The following is an 18,123-nucleotide window of genomic DNA, read 5'->3' as shown; positions in this document are numbered from 1 at the left end:
GAAGGCGCAGCGACCAACTCTGCCTTGTGATGGGTTGGGAGCTGAGTCTAAACATCTTTAAAACGCAGCTGGCAAGACAGGGGTGGGCTGGCATGAGAGTAAGCTGAGGACTGTGGCCCAGCTCAAGGGTGGGTTTGTCACCGTCATTGACTCCACTCTCGCTCTTTCTTGGGCGGGTGGTAATTAGGTTTACTTATTTATTTAGTTTTTAATGGAGGTGCTGGGGATTGAACCTAGGGCTTTGTGCAAACTAGGCAGCTACTCTACCACTGAGCTACACCCTCTTCCCCCGTCATTGTCTCCAAAAGCCCTTGCTAAAGCTACCTGGCAGTGATAATAGTAATCTTCATAATATCTTTTAATCTGAACAAATGTTGTTTTTCAATTCTGTGTGAAATTCTAAAGGAACTTTGCTATTTTTGTTAAACTTGCCTCAAAGATGTACTGGCTATATAAAAAAAACCAAAAACACTCCTTCAAGACAAGTTCCTGAATTTCCCCCTTTTAATCTCATCCTCTCCTATATAGAAATTCTGGACCCATTGCTGGCGACCTCTGTGGGTTACAAAGATGGATTTTGAGGAGCAGTCAAAAAAACGGACAAGTCAATATTGGTCAATACTGAAACCCCATCACAAGGCCGGCAGATGTCAGAAACAGGCATTTTATTTGAGATGTCATAAATTTCAGGGCGTAACAGAGGGCCTGTGACTGATGAGTCCTTGTTTCAGAAGTGGATGGAGGTCATTTTGCCGTGCACATTCTGCCCAGCACAGGGTAAATAAATACCAATCAGCAAGTTACGAATTTGTTTAAACAGTGGGCGTCTCACCGCATATCAGAATCATAAACGTGCCTGAAGTCCCTTTTATCCCATTTTCTGCATATAATGATCCCAATGCCTAATTGCAACAGTTTTTGGATTGCTTTCTTTTCTTTAAATACAGACTGTTAAGTGACAAACTCAGGGGTGAAAGTTAAGCTTTCAGGAATCCAAAACCTCACTGATGCTCAGCGTAAATCCAGAGTGATAGTGAGTTCTCAGTGAGAAGTTTGCATCAACAACTGACCCTACGTGGTCTGCTCCTAGATGGTCCCCCCAATCTTCATAACAACTGGTGAGATAGGTGTGATGATCCCCATGACACACGACCAAACCGAGGCTCAGAAGGCAGCTAATGCGCCCGAGAGCAGAGCTGTAACGGAGGGCCTGTGACTGATGAGTCCTTGTTTCAGAGGTGGATGGAGGTCATTTTGCTGCAGCAGCATCTGCATCCACACGCGTCTGGCAGTCCTCCTTCCTGACAGTGATGTGCGGAGTTGGGTTTGGCTTCTGAGGGAGCCCTTTGGAATTGTATTTCAGCTATTTTCTAAACCATTTATTTTTTTCCTTTCCCATTTGGCTTTTTTTTAAAAAAAACAATCTATTTAAAAAACTGTATCAACTATATCAAAATTTTATTTTTATTGAAGTATAGTTGATTTTCAGTGTTGTGTTAGTTTCAGGTGTACAGCAAAGTGATTTGGTTATACATATGTATGTGTCTATATCTAAATTCTTTAAAAAATGTATTTTCCATTATAGTTTATTACAAGCGAGGACACTTCTACACAACCATCCAAGTCCCTTTCATGTGCTGTCACTTCATCCCAGACTCCAGTTTCATTTGCCAACTGTCCCAGCGATGCCACTTCTTTCTTTCTGGTCCAGAATACAATTCAGGGTCATATGTTGCATTTAGAGGTCAAGTGTCTACAGTGTCTTTTGATCTGGATTGGTTCTTCAGTCTTTCCCTTGCTTTCAGGACCTTGAATGGAAAGGGTACTGGTCTTTCATTCTGTAGGGTGGCCCACCCCTGGGTCTGTCTGATAGCTCCTCCTGTCCAGACTCAGGCCATGCATTCTTGGCAGGAATCCTATAGAGATGATGCTGTGCACTGAGCAGTTGTCAGCTGTCTCGTCACTGGAGATGTTTCTCAACAAAAAGTTCCCATTTTCCCTTCATAACTGATAAGGATTTTGTGAGGTGACCACATCAATATCCGGTTCCCACCAGCCTAAGTCTCCACAGATGACTGCCTCCTGAATCAGCCACCCCTGATGGTTGTCAAATGACAATTTTGTATTTTTATCATTCCTCTGCCTTCTGCTGACATTCCATTGTAAGCAGAATTTCCTTTCTCCATTTATTTGCTTGTTTTATATATATATATATATATATATATATATATATATACACACACACACACACATATATACACACATTCATCTATATATAAATGACTATTACATATAATGACTATTATATATATTATATTATATATATGACTGTTATATATATAATAGTCACATATGTAATATCCATATATAATATATATAATACATAATATTCACATATATACAAATGGATGCATGAATTCATGTGATTTAATGGGCAGATTTTTTTACTGAAGCATAATTGACATACAATATTATGTTGGTTTTATGTGTACGACATAGTGATTTGACATTTGTATACACTGCAAAAGAATCACCACAGTAAGTCTGGTTGCCACCTGTCACCATATAAAGTTAATACAGTCTCATTGACTGTATTCCCCAGGCTGTACATCACGTCCCCATGACTTACATATTTCATAGCTGGAAGTTTGCACTTCTTGATCCCCTTCACCCATTTATTCCCCCCCACCCCCCACCCCTATACTGCTCTCCTCTGGTGACCACCAATCTGTTCCCTATACCTGAGTCTGGCTTTTGTTTTGTCTGCTTGTTTTGTTTTTTAGATTCCACATGTAAGTGAAATCGTGTGGTATTTATCTTACTCTTTTGGACTTACTGCATTTAGCACAATGTCTTCAAGATCCATCCATGTCACAAATGGCAAGATTTCATTCTTTTTTATTGCTTAGTAGTATTCCATCACAGGGCTGCCTGTTATTACCATTATCTAGTTTTGGTGCTACATGTTTGACCAGTGGGAACCTCTTCAGAGTGCACCTGTCATGTCCCCATTATTCTTTTAGCTGTTCCTTACGTTGTGTCACCAGACGTTCCAGGCTCATGGCCCCAGACTAGGAATCGCCATTTCTCCAAGGGGCTCTTGTTCCTTTTAGTGGAGGGTGAGATTTAGAGGCCCAAGAGCTTGTTCGTACACAGACACATGCACCCACCTATGTCAGTATTTATCCCTGTACACGTATTATAAAGTGAGTGCACACTGAGGCATCTCATTCTGATCTAACACATCAATTTTCTGTTTTGCCTTCTCCTTTCAATATTCATAGATTCCTTTTCTGATGATGAGAAACATAATCAGGACTCCCATGGTCCTCAGTATACGTACTTCCTTAAACTGCCTCTCTGGTCCCCCATTTTTCCCTTCCTGCCTCTGGCTTGGCCACTGGGCACGGCACCCCCTCTGCAGCTCCCCTTGCCTCTCAGTGCTGCTTCGTAGACGCACCACTGCCCCCATCCCCGCCCCGTCCCCGCCCACTGGGCACTGCCGCGTCTGCACAAGGAAGGGAAGGGCCACGGGTCCTACTCCATAGACTCGCAATTTAAGCCCCAAACAATGGTATCTAAGAGGGGCAGCAAGCTTAGTAAACACAATGGAGCTTTCTTTTCTTTTTTCTTTTAGATGAGCAGTGTCCAGTGTTTTTGATAAGGGTGCTGTGTTGCTGTTAAAATACATTGAGTACCACCTACTAAACTAGCTCATAGAACCACTCTCCAATGAAAGAAGCAAACAAAGGGGCAAATTTTTAATTGATTTTCAGAAGAATTTTATATGCTGCTCTGTGGTACAGTTTCCTATGACCCACAATATCTATGTTTTGAATTCGGTTTTATAGATGCCGTTTCCTGACAGCCGGAAAAGCCCAGTATTCACCTTTTTCCCCCTTTACTTTTTATATGTGTACAAAGAACATTTCTATAAAAATTCTCACCTGGTCTGTTTGGGCGGGCAGAGGGATTGAAGAAGGTAAACTCCTCTGTAACGAGGGGAAGAGTGGAAGCTACAAAGTTACAAAGTTGGATCAGATCAGCCACAGGGGCCTCAGACCTACTTTCTACCCAGGGCTTTGGAGGGTCGGGAGGGATGATGGAAATCCATGATCTTAAGACCAACTGTTTTTAAATCCCCCCCAACCCCTAAGTCGATTACTTTAGATTTTGGTAAAATTGGTTATTTCCCTTTGCAGTCTGCTTGTTCTGAGGCTTCTTTCTGGTTACTTTGAGGGTTCTCCCACTCGGAGCAGTCAGTAAAGAATGCCGAGCAAGTGTGATCTGGAGGCCCTGGGGTGGGCACATGGTGGGTGCAGAGTCTAGAATGATGGTTACACACGCAGGGAGCAGGGCCTGGCCCTGCTTGTCTCCTTGGGCCAGTTGCCCCATTCCTCAGCCTCAGTGTTCTGATCTGTGAAACAGGGATACCGTTCCGTAGGCTTGTTCTGAGGAATTGAGAGAGAATGGGCCGAGGCCTCCCAGCGTGGTGCTCGGAGTGCAGGGAGGGCCCAGTAAGGGAGGAGATGGTTATGAGCAAAGTCTGCTTGTAGACCTTGGCTGCTCGCCGTCCAGTGTGGTCAGTGAGACACAGTACAGGAGGAGTCAAGGCCCAGCTCCCCAGAAGTAGGCCTCCCGCACCTGTGATTTTTTGGGACTCGCTCCCTGGGGAGACGGTGAGGGAGCAGAAGACTCAGGCCAGGGAGCCGAGGTCCCCAGGCGAGGGTGTGTTTCAGGAGGAGGCCCCAGGGGTGGCTTCAGCCCAGCTCTGTGGAAGAATCTTGGAATGTTAATTATGTCTCTGAATTACCCCAGCACCCATCCTTCACTGGGCAGGGCTGCCCTGGGGGGAAGATTCCCAGGCCCTCAGGCCCCCTGGTGGAGTGGCTCCAGTAACCTGAGGGCTGAGAAGGTGCGGCCGGGGATGAAAGCACCTTGAGGTGGTGGAGGGAGGCCCAGGGAGGAACCAGCATCTGTGCCCTCACTCCCAACCCTGGACCAGGCCTGAGGCATCCGGGATGCATAGGCTGCCTGTCTCTCCTGCTGTCTCCCTTCCAGGGTTCTCCCCCAAAGACAGGAAGGTGGTGAAAAGGCCCTGGTGCAAATGACCTGGTTCCCGCCTCTCTGCCTGCTGGACCACCGAACCACAACTCCTGTCCTGCCAGCCCACTCCTCCCACTCCCAAGCCCGAGGTCCTTCTCACTGTAGTTGTCACCAGCAGAGATGAATCATGGAATGCTCAATCAGAGAAGTGTCTGTCCAAGGATGTGCACTCTGATACTGCAGTCCCCGGAAGGACTGTAGTGAGGGGGAGAGGGCTGTCTAGGACCGTGGTTGGAGAGGGACAGAAGTGCTGAGGCTGAGGCTGGTCTTGATGGCAGGTTTCAGATGGTAGGTGATGGGAGGACCTTCCGGCAGTGGGACTGGTACCGGTGGAGAGTCGGGGATTTGTGGTGACCCGTCATCATCCTGTTAGTGGTGCCCAGTGGGGAGGGGCGGGCAGAGCTGGGAGGAGCCCAGTAAAGAGGCCGCTGGCTGACCCTCGAGCCTGGGTCAGGGTGGGCGTGGTGAGAAGAGAAGGGACCGTCTTCTGGGACTTCCGAAAACTGTGGTCATTTTTGGAGCAATTATTTTAGGAGCTACATGTTAAACACCTGGACAAATTGGGGATTTATACATGAAACTGTGACTTTGTCCAGAGGAGGGGACTTTTGACAGAAGGTACATTCTACCCACTACCTGTGCTTTGAAGAAGGTAGAATTAAAAATAAACATTCTATCAAACTGTATTAATTTGATTTTTAAAAAATGGGCTTCGTTGTCAGTGATCCTGGTACATTTAAGAGATGAATGGGAGCGTGTTGCCAGTCTCTGCACATAGTAGTCACTCAACGAACAACTCTTGAATGATTAATTTGCTTACAGCAAATACTGCGATAGTTTGATTTTAGTCTTGGCTCGATATTGTTCTCTGCAGGGTGGGGCCCCCAGGTGGTGTCAAAAGGATGCTGAGTGCTGAGCACGTAGGAGCGTAGTTGTGCTTTGGCCTTTGAGGGGGTGTTTTTGTGAGTTCCTCTGAGCACCAGCTCCCGAGAAAGCAAGGTTCTAGAATGGGAGTCACGTGCACGTGTGTTAAGGGACATAAACCACTTGATTTTCCAAGTTTTTTTAGGCTTTTACTCTTATTGTTGGCATAATCTAGTCTAAGAAGGAAGAGCTATATTTAAAAATAAAAATAATTTAAAATATTGACTAGGTAGTGGGTACATATGGCACAAAACTACCAAATTGCAACTTACACACCATGGAATGAAATTTCCCCGTTGATCCATCCCCAGAGGGAACCTTTGGTGCCAGTTCCACATAGGTCCTTTCAGAGATCTCCATGCAGTCATCTGCAAATTTCCTGCACAGATACTGCATTATATACATAACTTTTTTCTCTTTTTTAGCTAACACTGTATCTCAGAGGTAAAAACTGATCAGTATGTATAGAGCGATTTCTTTTTTTTAATTTCTATTTTAATTACTAAATAATCATAGGTTATAACACCTTGAAATAATATAGAAATATACAGAATAAAATGTGTAAATCCCTCACCGTTTCCCTCCCAATATTTTCTTAGCATGTTACACACGCACATGCAGAGTAGTTTTTAAAACATAAATGGTTTCATACTGTATATATTTTGTGGGACTTATTTTCTCATTTTTAATATTGATATGATCATTTCTACAGACAGAAATCTACCTTATGCTTTTAATTTTATTTTTTATTAATAAAAATATATGAGTATTTTGGAATAGATAATATATGTACAGGTTGTAAAACTCAAAAGATACTCACTGGAGGAGGAAGTGTCCATCTACCCCTGGCCCCAGCCGTCTTTTTCTCCTTTCACACATGGCCACTGTGACTAGGCTGTGTCCTTCCAGAGATAGTCTATGTAGTTATAACCATATTTAAAACAATTTTATTCACATAAATAGTATCTGTGCTGCTCTGTTCCTACCTTTTGTCTTCTTCATACAAAGTGGATTGTAGCCATTTTCATACCCATATGTATATTGACATCTCGTTTTTCAGACAGCCGCATAGTATTGTATTCCATGACAGGGATGTACCGTAATTTATTTTATCTGTTCATTAGTCATCGTACATGGATGGAGGGTACCGTTGGGTAAATTCCTAGAATACATGACTCCTTGCCTCCCCTGTTCCTCTGTGTTTCCTCATCAGTCCATTCGTTCATTCACTCACTTACTCGCTTGCTTGCTTTTCAGTTCTTTCAGTCCTAACGCCTGTCACTCTAAGTCCTTGACTAAATTCAACCTAGCTTTCTTTATTTAAATGTGAAATTATTTTGTAAAGAAAGACTTGTTCAACTGGAGGAGAACGTCAAAGGCTTCTGAGTGTGTTCCCTGCTTTTTACCCAGACCACCCACTAGCTTCCAATCAGTGGAAAGAGCAGAAACTCTCCAGAGAAGAAGCTGCCCCAGCATCTCCCAGTCCCGGGGGCCCCTGGGGCCCTGCCTTCCAGTCCCACCCAAAGCCAGTCCCTCTGCCTCGCCTGTGAATGACTGGGCAGCGGCTGGGGAGCTGGTGCATTGTGTTCCAAGTGCCAGATGAGTAGGAGCGAGGTAGGTAAGTATTAGTCACCCTGGAGCACAAACAAGTTCTAAAGCCACATGTAGCCAGCTGTGGCCAGCGGTGTCCCAGGGCTGGCTGCCTACAGACACCTCTGTGCCACATTAGGAAAGAGTTCCCATTTGTTGCAGCAACAAAGCCAGCTGCTGGGAAGGACGGGGTGGTAGCGGGGACTGAGAGGGAGGCTGAGCCACTCCCTACACAAACAATTCCTTGTAAGTCTCCTCTGAGGGGGAGTTGGCACCAGAAAAGGAGGTGGGTCAGAGGGAAGGAAGGCAGCTTTCCAAACCCTGGCTGCTGCTTCAGTGAGAAGGGGGAACCGCTAATGACAGGTGGTCTGTCGATGAGAATGGGGGGCTCCCCATGGGAGAGTCAGGGGTGAGGTGGAAGGCCATGCCAAATGTTGAAATGCCCCAACTTCTTTTCTCTTGCAAAGAAGAGCAGGTGATGGAAGGGCATTTTCTAACATCTTGGTTCCAGCACTCACCTCAGAAAACACTAAATCAGAAATACTGTGCACCCACCCAGACCCTGGGCTTCAGAGTGAAAGAGAGAATTTCTAACCAACATTGAAGACCATGATACAAGTATTCCTTTCCTTGTTATGGGTGTGATTTTTATACTTAAATCTCAGAGTACAATCTTCATTTTTTTGAATTTCCAGTCTTTAGGAAGTGAGTAGTAATCCCCTCCAAAAAGGTTATTTCCTTAGGATAGACTCCCAGACGTGGATAAATATTTTCAAAGCATTTGGAGAATTAAGGCCGTGCTTTCCACCTTGGAAGGCTTGTCCACGATTCTTACACCTTTCACTCATTGACTGAGGTTTGTTTTTGTTTTCGTTTTTGTTTTGGATTAAATAGTCCATTACGTGAACATTTAATTAGAGCTGATTATGTGCCAGCGAAGCTCGCTTTAGGCCTGATCCGACCGCCCCTTACAGTACTTCCCCTGGAGTGAAGGCTCCTGGTGAGAGGAGCCTTTGCCTCTTGTTTATTGCTTTGTTTTTGTTTTAAACTTGTGTGCAGCATACACATAGGTGTTGAAAATAAATGCGAGGTAGGTAATATTATGATGTCTCTTTACAGATGATGAAACTGAGCCTTAGGTGGGGTAAAGAATTTGCTTAAGGTTTCAGAGCTCATACCAAGCAGAGCTGGGATTTAATTTCGTGTGACTCCAAAGTCCTTTGGACTGCCTCGCTTCCCTGAAGTGCTTACAGTTTAGGGAAGGAGACGCTGTGTGTTCAAGGAACTCTTGTGCAAAGCAGAGGAAATGAGGTAGAGGTGGGAGGAAGGTGTTGTGGGACCATAAAGAAAGGATGATTATTTTGATTGGGGAATCCAGGAGGGCTTCCAGGAAGATGTGGCATCTGGACTTAGACCTTAAGGGATGAACTTCCACATTCGATGTCAGATGTTCATTGCTGGCAAAATAAGGTTGGACCAAGCCCTTAATTAATGAGAAAAAATGCAGCCCTGTTTCAGACTGCCATATTTATATTAAGGCTTCTTTGATGTAAATCCCTACCTGAGACCACTGAGTCCCTGGCCGTGATGGTATCCCGTCTCTGCGGGTTTGATAGGAAGCTTGCTGTCAGGGTCCCCTTTCTGAGAGGTATTCCTAAATTGCTCTTCATAGCTTTTGAAATCATGGGACGTGTATCTCCTTTTCAGAAGTCACTATTTGGATTACATTTTTTTGCTTGACTAATGCCCATCAAAACCCCCATTCCTTACTAATGGTAGAAAACTGCTCTGACGGTGTATTTCCCCATCATCCCAGCCAGCCCCATCCTTCATCACTGGAAGGGAGAGTGAGTACTCGTTGCTTTTGATCAAGACATGTCTCCTGCCAGGAGCAAGGAAGGATGTGTAGGAGGGGATGTCTCCGATAGTAACAATAACAAGAGTAATGAGTAAAAGTTCTCAACAGGATCTTAGGCAACTAAGTTACCCAGGCCGTTTATACATGTTTACAGTGTGAGTGTTTTTTTCTCCAGCTAACAATGGTTCCCAAATGTCTTCCTTCCCTGGGCCCCCTCCCAAGCATGTGAATGGTCCTGTTTGAACTATCGAGAAGAAGCTTTCAAAACTAGACTTTTTTTCCTGCCTGCTTTTGGCATAGAGCTAAGTGCGGCGCCCACTGGCCTTTGGTTACCGGAGGGTGACGCACTCGCAGTGCCTGGGGTCTGGCTCTGGTGGCCGAGAACAGCATGTGACCTTCTCGAGCCAATGGCCACTCTTCAGCCAGTGCCGCTGCTTCTCCAAGTGACGGAGGAAACTTTTCCTTCAGTTCCCTCCTCTCTCTCGGCTCTGAGATAATCAGAGCCACGATTCTCATGTTTCAGAAACAGACTGTGACTTGAGCAACAATTAACTGACTTCCTACACATCCCTCTGTGCCACCTCTTGGGTGACTTAAGAGGAAACAAGATTTCCTCCTCGCTGGCTCCGCTGGACAGAGCCTCCTCCAGCTCGGGTCAGCCTGGGCTCAGCTCCGCGGCCGCAGGAAGTTTCTCTCATCCTCCGCACTGCACCCCCCCCCAACATCCTGGTAACAGGAGGATGAGCAGGAAGTGGAAAGTGTCAGGGCAAAGCCTTTCAAGCTCACAGTGGGCTCCGGGTAGCGTGTGGGCCTCTAGGAAAACACTCCAAAACTTTCCAAAGGGTTCTGTGAATGGTTCTCTACAAATACCTTATGCAGTTGTGCTAGGAATTGTTAGTCACAAAGACTCTGGGTTATTTATTTGTTTTCATTTTGCTTAAAAAAAACAGTGAAGTTTGAGTGTTGCTCTCAGTAACTCCCTCTCTCTGGTTGTTTGCAATGCCTTTGTGACCGGTGGGACAGGCCACTGACGGGCCACTTGTGGGAGGGGGCGGCCACGGCAGCCCCTCTGCTCAGGGTCAGGAAGGTTAGTTAGAGCAAAGTGATGCTTTAAATTTGGGGAGATGACCCCCCACCCCCAAAGCAAGCTGCTGGTTCTGAAGCTTTGGATAGCACATCACTTTTTCAGGCCTCGGAGTCCTCATTTATAAAACGACGGGGCTGGAATCATTAAGATCTGATGTTCTCTGAGTCAGTGAGCCTCTGACAGGACCCACACGGAGGCCCTCCGGACTCTCCGGGGACAACAGTCCTCAGGTGCACCTCATGCCCCTTCTATGGGGACATGTCCCTCCCTTCCTGTGTGGGGCTGTCCCCTGGGGCTTGTGAGCACATCCCCGCTGACTTGCTGTAAGGCATATTCTGCCTGCTGAACTTGTCACACGGTGGTCTTCCAGAGTCTTTATCAGGATGATTTAAAATTTTTTATTAGCCCTAGGATCACAAACGGGGCCCAAAGATGGCTGCTTGTAAAAACTTTGCTTTTCCACCAGCTTCTCTTATTTAAGCCCTCCCGTCCTTACTTACGCTTACTACACGAAGCCCACCAGGGAAATAACCCGGAGCGCTTCTCCCTGCCCTCACCCCGCTGTCCATCCCTTTTCTTCTTTATCTGTTCTGACTGTTTGGGCCCCTGTTCTGAGCAGAAGGTGCCCAGACAGAGCTGAGCATCCCTGGCCAGGAGCAAGCAGAGCACCGAGGAGGCGGGCTTCCTTCAGCCCTGGGTCAGGGGAGGAGAGACGCCTTGGAGTCTCGGTTACTGAGTTGATAACTGGGAAGAGGAGGGAGAGTTGGTGAAGGATGAGGGGAGGGGCATATACCTGGCCATGGCATCAGCCTGAGCCTGAGCGGAGATGTTAGAAGGCAAGGAGTGTGCAGGCAGCCCTGGACGGCCAGGTCCACGGGGTGGGGAGAGCAGGAGGGCAAAGTGCCCTGTTAGTGATGGGCAAGCTTGAGAGAGACCTGGTCAAATTTTTTAAAAGCATATCCATTGGCCAAGAAAAAGATGGAGTCGAGGGAGGCAAGACTGGAGAAGGAAGCCTTGTTAGGGACTTTGTGTACCTCAGGGATCCAGGAAACAGGCGGTCCAGCTCCTGTGGGGTTCCCCTTCTTTCCCTCTTTTCCTATTTCCTTCTTTATTCATAGCTTTGAGGCAAGTGAACGAAGGGCCATCCTCCTTCTCCTTCCTTTTATTTTGTACTTTTTATTTTGAAATGATTATAGGCTCACAAGAAGTAGCGTAAATAGTACAGAGTCCTCCTTAACCTTCCCCCAGCTTCCCCCAGTGCCGTCATCTCCTCTGTCTTTAGTGCAGTATCAAAACCAGGCAATTGACATTGGTACAAAACTGTTAAGCAGGCTACAGGTTCTAGTCAGCTTTCAGCAGTTTTTACACGTGTATTTGTGTGTGTGTGTGAGTGTGCACGCCCATATATATAGTTCTATGCAATTTTATCTCCCATGCCTATTCGGATGACCACCACCCTAATCAAAGGCAGCCCCACCAGGGACCTCGCATGCTACCTCTTTCCAGCTGCGCCCTCCCCCTCTCTTCCCCTCCCCCTCGCCCCCATCCTGAAGGCCATTCCAATGAGCTCAGCTAAAGCATTCAAACTGTTGCTGACTCGGAAAGAAAAAAAAGATCCTTCTTGGCACACTTGAGTCCTTTGAGTCTTTCTTCCTTACTCTGAATAGGTCACGTCTGCCTCCCTGGAGAGCGCGGGTGTGGGAGGAGACCCTGAACCTCGGAGCAGAAGCAGGATTGTTATTCCCTGGAGGGCTGGCTTCAGACCCCTGCCTGGGTCCTGGGGCGGAGGACAGGGGCCCTCTTGCCTGAGCAGCACACCCCCGCTTCAAAGGACCTTTTCTGTGAGATTTCTTAAATTCTCAGTAGGGGACAGAACGGAGGACAGAACCAAGTCAAAATGGATAAGGTGATTTTAAACGTAATGCGGATGCACAAGAAATAAGTACGTGGCCTAATACACATTTATTTTGCAGACTTTAAATATTGTTCTGCTATTTCTTTGAGAAGGTCTGTTCTTTCCCAAATGATGAGTCGTTGATTCAGTGATGGTCTCTCACCCTCACTCAGTCTGGTGTGTATTTGAAGTTTCTAAATATCACTTATATGCAGACTGACCTCCCCACAGGTGCATTTCTGAGATTTATACATGAAGTAAATATTTCAATATCCAACTGCAGGGGTAGTGAATCAAAGTGACTGTAATTTTGAAGGTGTCATCAAATAGCTGAGATTTGGAATAGTCTTTTGATATCATTTGGTATAATTTTTAACTTAATTGAGGAATTTTTCTCCAAAGCGCGGACATCCATGGACCTCCAGGAATAGGAGCCATTGGTCCACAGCGCAGCAGCCCCCTTTGTGTTAGATAACCTGAGTTGTTGGTGCATTTTCCTTTTTTTTTTTTTCTTTTGGTCCAAAATCTTCTGTCACATGCATTTCATTTATTGGCTATAATTTGTCCTTTTAAACTGCTCAAAATCAATGCAATCCCTTTTCCACACACTGTCTGGTTGGATTTGAAAGCAGTTCTATGTTTCCTTGAAGCCGTCTCCTTCTAGTGTAAACACCTTCGCTTCCTTTCCCTGATCCCTACCCGGGGTTTCCCATACCCTGGCCATCCCTGTCACTTCCTCAGGAAGCACTCCCATCTACCCATGTCACTCTCGAAATGTGGCATCTACATTTGTTGCCACAGAAAGAAAAACAATAACAAAGTTCAACAGACCTATCTATATACACCACACATAGGATATCAAATACTTTAAACAGTATCCTGCTTTTGCGATGTAGAACTCTCCGCACTTACAAACCCTGTAAGAAAAGTTCGTCAAATGAGCACTTCCTCCATATAGTAAGCCCTTATTAAAGTTCACTGTTATTATTATTACTAATTTAAAACAACACTATATATTTTTAAAACAGCAAAAAAAAAAAAAAAAAAAAAACAAACCAAACCAAACCAAAACAAAAAAACCCACCTCCCCGTAAACAAAACCCCGAGACAGCACAATGTCACACATCAGAAGGCATGGATATAGGGAAAAGTGAATAACCTAGAGCAATAAGGCCGTTTCCCACATTTCTTTTCTCCATTGAAGTATAATTGACATATAACATTGTGTAAGGTGTACAACATGTTAATTTGATACGTTTGCTTGAGGCTGTTACCAAATATAATGAAATCTCTATATTTATATTTAATTTTATTTACTTTATTGAAGTATAGTTGATTTACAATGTTGTGTTAGTTTCTGGTGTACAGCATAGTGATTCAGTGATACATCTATATAGATGTATTCTTTTTCATATTCTTTTTCACTATATATTATTACAGGATATTGAATTTAGTTTCCTGTGCTATACAGTACGACGTGGTTTCTTATCTATTTTGTACATAGTAGTTTGTACCTGCACATCCCAAACTCCTAATTTATCCCTCCCCTCTTTGCTATATTTATATTTTAAAGAGTTTATTTTGAAATAATTTAAAACTTACAGAGCAGTTGCAAGAACAGTACAAAGAACTCCTGTATTTCTCCACCCAAACCCCCAGCTGTTACTACTTCACTGCAAAAGCTCAACCACCACTTCTTTCCCTCCCTCCTTCTTTGTACCTAGTGATTTTTTCTAGTTTTTTTGAGATGTAATTGACATATACCATTGTACTAGTTTAATGTGTTCCACATAATGACTTGCTTTTTGTACGTACTGCAAAATGATCACCACAATAAGTCTAGTTAACATCCGTCATCACACATAGTTACACATTTTTTTTCTTATGATGAGAACTTTTAGGATTTACTCTTAGCCATTTTCAAATATACCAATGTTGTTAACTAGTCACCATGCTATTCATTAGTCATTAATCTTATAAATGAGAGTTTGTCCCTTTTGACCACCTTGACCTATTTTCTCTACCTTCACCCCTCACTCTCCCAAATGATTATCATTTGTGTTTTTTTGAATCATCTGAGAATGAGCTGCAGACTGAACCATATTCCCGAATATGTTTGGATGTATTTCCCTAACACTGTATTTCATAGTCAGTAAATAGCTCCCAACTCAACACTGAAATTGACATTGTCACAGCACTACTGTGTGTCCACAGGTGCCATTCACATTTTGCCAAACGTCCCATCAATATCTCATTTTTATTTCTGGCCCAGAATCCCATCCAGAAACACATGGTGACACATTTAGCTGCCACATTTCTTCCATCTCCTTAAGTCTGGAACCATTTCTTAGATGTTCCCTCTTTTTAAGGCCCCCACCTTTTACAGATTTAAAGAGTACAGACTTTGCATCCCTCAGGACCATTTCCTTTTCACTTCTTCTCTCACTGGTTGTGTCTAGATTAGAGTTTGTCCCATTTATTTGTTATTATTCCAATGACTGTCCTTTTCATTTCCAAGATTCTAAGTTATTTATATCCATTTGTTCGTGCTTCATTTTTTACTGTTTTTGTCTCCTAATTTCTTGTACTTTTGAAATGAAATTTATTCATATATATACACATACACACATTTCTCTAGTGTCTCGTAAGATGCACTTAATTTGGCATTAATTTTATTCCGATTGTTGATTTTTTTGGCTTTGTTTCATTGAATTTGTCTCTCTCTCTTCGTCTTGCCTCCCCCTCTCTAGTGGTTTTCAGGTTTCCTCCACCTCATCTCTGGGTCTCCCTGCCGAGAGTCAGGCTCATAATGGTTTCTGAGAGCTTTGGTCCCACGGTGATTTGGGGCTACCACAGACCTGGTCACAGAGCAGGCAGGCAGCCTGGCTCAGGTCATGGTGAGTAATCGGTGCGCTGTAACCTGCTCAAAGCTTCAGCACAGGCGGTAGTGGGCACCAGACTTTTTCTTTTTCCTCCTCTATCCCTTTCCCTAGTGGAGGTGACCTTACCCTGCTCTGCCTTCCACACTGGGGAGCACAGCTGTGAGTTCCCCGTCTGGGGCCTGTTGCTTCAGCCCAGCGCATCTGAGCCTGCTTCGGGTGGTATATAATCACCGCTGCCCCAGGCCCACCTACCGGGGTCTCTCATCTGGACTTTCTGCGAGAGCTTCCCAGTAGGTCTCTGCAGATTCCCATTTGTTGCTGTGATCCATTTCCCATTAAAAATGCACATGGGAAAAAATCTCTGACTTAAAAGCATCCTGACATCCCCTTGCTCTAAAGTTCAGAATCTTTAAGTGTAGTTTGCAAGGCTATGTAAGATCTGGCCCTGCCTCCCTTCCTGCTCTACTTGTGCACCTGCCCTTGGATTGGGAATCTCTGCTCACCGGTTGGTCCTCTTCCCCCTCCTGGAACCACTGGTCTCCAACACATCTTAGAGCCTTCACACGGGCCTCCCCTCTGTTCAAAATCCTCCCTCCTCATCCCTGTCCTCCTGGTTAAATCCTCTTCACCTCAGATCTCAGCTGGGACGTCTCGTCCTCAAGGAGACATTTTCAATGTCCCCTCCCCCCCAGCTCGAGTGACCTTGTTATGTGCCCTCAAGGCGCCCTATACTTTTTCTTTAAGTAAGCTAAATTATTCACTGGTAGAACTTACCTTTATTTATGTGATTGTTAATGTTGAGGATTTTATTTATATTTATATTCCATTGTTTTTACATGAGGATGTTTTTACATCCCCAGCACCACCTGTGGGAGATAACAACTCACCACAGACTCATGAATGAACTGTGAGCTCTCCAAGCCCCACGTGGTCTGACCCCTGTTTCCTTTCTGATGTCACTGACCACTGTCCCCCTAACTCACTCTGCTTGAGCCCTGTGGGCCTCTCTGGGTCCCAGATGAGTCCAAAACTTAGCAAGGATAATTCCATTAGATCTTAAGGCTCATGAATTTTCCTCTTTGGTTCAATGCTCTGCCTTCTGGCCGCACACATGGCTCTTGGGAGTGGTCCCTGGCTCCACTAGGTAGGGGTACCCCCTACCCCAAGCTCTGCCAGGTGACCCTGACAGGGGCTATGGGTGGTGACAGCGCAGCCTGTTGAAACCCAACCCCAGTGCTGGTCTCACCCTCTGACACCGAGATGATGATGATCTCTGAATCACTTTGGGGGTCATTTTTCTCTTTTCTTGAAGAATAGTGAATATTTCAGCCCTATTGTCCAGTCCTGTGGGGTCCAAGAAGTCTGACCTTCCTTCATTTCATCTGTCATTTCTCCCTCCCTGGTCTTGGCAGCGTTTCTGCTGGGATAATCCCATCTCTTCCTGGCGTCTTCTGAGGTGGGGGATTATACTTGTGGTTCACACCCATTCTAATCTCCTCATCAGACAGTGCTTCAGCCACACCCTTAGTGTTTCCATCAAAACATGCTCATCTCACTTTTTTTAAACATTTTTTATTGATTTATAATCATTTTACAATGTTGTGTCAAATTCCAGTGTCATCTCATTTTTTTGCAATATGACTGGGGTGAGAATTTTCCAAATCTTCAAGTTCTGATTCTTTTTTGCTGAAGTTTCCCTCTCTCCTCTTGCAGTTTACTCTAAGTGGTATGGGGCAACCAATGCCAAGCCTTCAGAACTTTGCTTAGACATCTCCTCAGGTGGGTTCCATCACTCACAAGTTCTACCTGCCACAAAATGTTAGAACACAATTCAGCCAAGTTCTTTGCCACTTCACACCAAGGAAGGCCTTTCCTCCAGTCCAATAGCACGTTCCTCCTTTCCATCTGAGACCTCACCAGAGCGGCTCTTCGTGTCCACATGTCCACCAGCATTCTCTCTGTATTCTCTGAGATGAGGGAGACTCTCTCCAGTGCTCCTGTTTCCTCCGACACCAGCATTGCCTTCAGCGTCCACATTTCTACCAACAGTCCCATCACGGAAACATAGGCTTCCTTACATATGCATCTCAGAACCCCTCCAGCCTCTGCCCACTACCCAGTTCCAAAGCCTCTTCCACATATACAGGTGTGGGTTAGAGCAGCTCCTCAGTCCTCGGTGCCCAGATCAAGTCTGCTCTGGCTGTCGTAACAAAACACCTCCCACTGGGCGACTTAAGCAACAGAAATGCATCTTCTCACCATTCTGGACTCTGGAAAGTCCAGGACCAAGTTTCCGGCGGGGTTCAGTTGCTGGCGCAGGCTGCCTGCCTGGTTTGCAGCTGGCCACTCCCTGCTCTGCTCTCCCCGTGGCTCTGAGCACCGCCCCATGTTCCAGAGGCTTCACTCGCCTGTTGTCATCTTCCTCCAGGAGAGGACACGGCGGGTGTGTGTAACAAAATAAAGAATATTGTTTAATATTTACTTTGTTCTTGCTGATGAGGAGAGAAAATCTCGTCACACCTGCTTTAAATCTTAAGGTTTTTCTTCTTCTCTTTCCCCTCCCACCACTCTGCCACCTCCTTCTTCATAATTTTAAATATTCTTGTTCCTTTTTATTTCTTAAAGTCTAACAGACATTTCTTTTGAGTATGTGTTCGGTTTTATGTTCCTGGGATTCTCCTCTAGAGAAAACACACATTCCTGTTTCTCTCATTATACATCTTAAAATGGGAATGCGTAAGAGGCGTGTCCCAGCACAGATGACATTCAGATCCTAGAGAGG

Source organism: Vicugna pacos, chromosome 24 (assembly GCF_048564905.1).
Source record: "Vicugna pacos chromosome 24, VicPac4, whole genome shotgun sequence".
Lineage (NCBI taxonomy): Eukaryota > Metazoa > Chordata > Mammalia > Artiodactyla > Camelidae > Vicugna > Vicugna pacos.
The sequence above is the reverse complement of the archived record's forward strand: the minus strand, read 5'-3'. Positions refer to the sequence as shown.